Source organism: Pteropus vampyrus, unplaced genomic scaffold (genome assembly GCF_000151845.1).
Source record: "Pteropus vampyrus isolate Shadow unplaced genomic scaffold, Pvam_2.0 Scaffold400, whole genome shotgun sequence".
NCBI lineage: Eukaryota > Metazoa > Chordata > Mammalia > Chiroptera > Pteropodidae > Pteropus > Pteropus vampyrus.
The window spans coordinates 296,981-300,135 of record NW_011889181.1 but is presented as its reverse complement, the minus strand read 5'-3'; positions in this window follow the sequence as shown (position 1 = coordinate 300,135).

Sequence of the window (3,155 nt, the reverse complement as noted above, 5' to 3'; positions counted from 1 at the left end):
GAGGAACAGAAGGAAGAAAAAACACTCCCTAGAAAGAAGATTCAGTGTTGCCTTATGTAATACCACAGAGAAGAAATTTGTTTGGAAGTCTTGAAAGATTATGCTCCTCTACTTTGCTTCTGGAAGAAGAGCGCCCATTATAATCATTATCTGTACACTTATTGGGTTCCTATATGTCAGAAGTATACATACTAGAAAGTCTATTTCTCCGAAAGTTTACTTATATCATTTCAGAGTTATAGAATAAGCTTAAAGATGGTGACTTGATCTTGTATTTGGGTGAAACAGACAATAGGCCCTTTGCATTCAGAGAATAATTCCTCCTACCTCAACTATCTAAAGTTTCATTGAAACCAAGAAATTCCCATTGCAAATTTGAAGTTTAGTTATTGTGACATATTTAACTACATGAAATTAAATTGTGTCTGACTTTAAAATACTAAACCATTATTTACTTCTGAATACATGATAGTTAAAAGCTTTTGTTGTTTAAAAAAGTTATCCAACCATATGTGCCAAACTGCGAATTATAAATTTAGCATATGCTAGCAAAGTCTTATTTTTTAATAAGATTAGTAAGTAGTTAGTACATTTAATTAAAATTTAACTTTTATAAAGCACTTAATAAGGGTACTTTCAAAAGCATTTGGGTTACTTAATGAGATAAGAACAGATTAATTAAGTGTGAGAGTAAATAAAAGTTTATCGTTTTCAAATTTAATTAAATTTTTCTTAGAAAAAAAGTCACATGATTTTTCTTAGTTTTAATTCTCTATCTTCTTTTTATCTCGCAATATTTCAAGCACATTTTTAAGTACATTGGGACAGCATTTTGAAAAGATCTAGCACCAGAAAATGGTTACTTGTTTTGGATGCTCTTTGAACATACTGCCATCAAGCGGTGCTGGTAATTTTTTTTTTTTTTAATTTTTAATTAAGTTTATTGGGGTAACATCGGTTAATATAATTATTAATTTTCAGGTGTACATTATCATTTGACATTTATATGTTCTATTGTGTGTTTACCACCCAAGGTCTAGTTTCCTTCAGCTACCATTTATTTGATCCCCTTTACCCACTTCACCCACTCCCTAACTGGTAATTTTTTATATCTAGAGTAAATGCTTGGGTTCAGAGGGTTGTGCCTCTACATGCAAGGAAGAGGACTAGTTTGGGCAAAGCCTTCTTCGGACCTTCAAAAAAAGCTCAATCTCTGAGGGTTTATTTCTCATGAGGGTTTATTTATTTATTTATTTTTTGTATCAATGCTATTCCCCTCTCAGTTTAAAGCTTTGGCAGCTGGTTAGCCTTTGACCTTTGACAACTCGATGTGGGATTTGTCTATGGACTCATTCTAACCCCAAAGTCCTGGGTCTGTTTTGCCTACTTAGTAGCTCAGTCTTATCTGCCGCCAATATTGTGTTTGCTTCATGGTCCCGGTCTTGTTTTTTCATGGTGTCTAACCTGTAGGTTCTACCTACTGTGAGACAAGCACTGTGCTGAGCGCTTATCAAGTAGTAACAAATATTAACTCATTTTAAACTCAACCCCATCTCATAGATGAGAAAATTAAGTAACTCGAAAACCTGAGATTCAAAACCAGGCAACTTGATTCCAGATTCTCTCCTCTGAACCTCGACAGTCTACACTATCGATCTCCACCCAGGACTAAATGATAGGATAACATTTTCCAAAAAGTTAACTTTAAGCCATATACATAGATGCCATATATATAACAACCGAAACATTTAAGTTACACAAATTCATAGAGCATTAAAATAATAGTGTATTTTAAGATAACAGTAGAAGCACCTTATAGAGTATTAAGAATATAGAATTCAGTTTGCTTTCTCACTAACCTTTAATTATTCTTTTATTTTATTATTTCCAGCCAATCTCATATATAATTTTGAATTAAATAGTTAATTTGTTGCTCACATTGAATGTAAACCATTATGGGGGTTGGGAGAGATTTTTCCAAGTGCTTTATTTTATTCTTTTGGGTTATCTAAGCATTTAAGTGCCTGGTGGTTCTTTTCTCCAAATTTTAGGTTCATTTATTCCCTAGTTTTTCCCCTTAAGTTACAGAAGAAACTATTTAAAGCAGTGGTTCTCAAATTTCTGGTCTTAAGACCTCTTTACCTTTTTAAATATTATAAAGAGCTTTTCTTTATGTGGATTATTATGTGTTAATATTTACCACATTTGAAATTAAAATGGAGAATTTTTAAAATATTTATTTATTAACTTATTTTAAAAAATAATAAATGCATGACATATTAACATAAATATCACATCCTTATGAGAAATACATGTTCAAAGCCAAAAATATTTTATGGGAAGAGTGGCATTGCTTTGCATTTTTGCAAATGCCTTTAAACTTTGGCTTAATAGAAGACAACTAGATTCTCATACCTGCTAACATATTTAGTCTGTTGTGATATCACATGGCATAAAGCTTTTGGAAAACTCCACTGTACAGTCATAGGAAAATGAGAATGAAAAAGGCAAGTAATGTCTTAGTATTATTAGGAAAACAGTTTAGACTTTCTGTGGAAGGGTCTCTGACAACACGTAGAGAACTATTGGTTTAGAAAGCAGATAGGAGAGAAAAACAAAGTGGTTCCTTTGGTGTTCTGTTCTGGTCTATCATTCCTCCTTCCTCAATGTAATAGAAAGAGCAAGAAAAAGCTAAACAAGACTTTTCAATATTATGAGAAAAAATGCACTGTAACCTTTTTCTCTACCTTTGAAAAAGAAAGGGATTGTTTTAATTTATTCTACTTAGAAGAGAAATGAAAAGAGCCTGCCTTACTTTATTTTCAGACCAGAATCTTCTTGAGTAAGTGAACATGGCATTAATTTATCAAGATGGTTATCAGTTTGCCCTAGGACAAGTTGCCCAGCAACTTGCAACTTCTATAACATGCTTAGAAGACAATCATTCAATTTCCCAAGGAAAAGCATTACAAAGACAGGAAAGATTTTTGGTTTTAGTGCTAGGCATTTAGTCAGGAACTAATTCTGATCACATTAAAAGGAAATAATAGTAGCAAGACAGTCAATTTCATTATAAATTTTACATTACCATTATTACAACTACTACTACTACTACTACTACTACTAGTAGTAGTAGTAGTAGTAGTAATAATAAT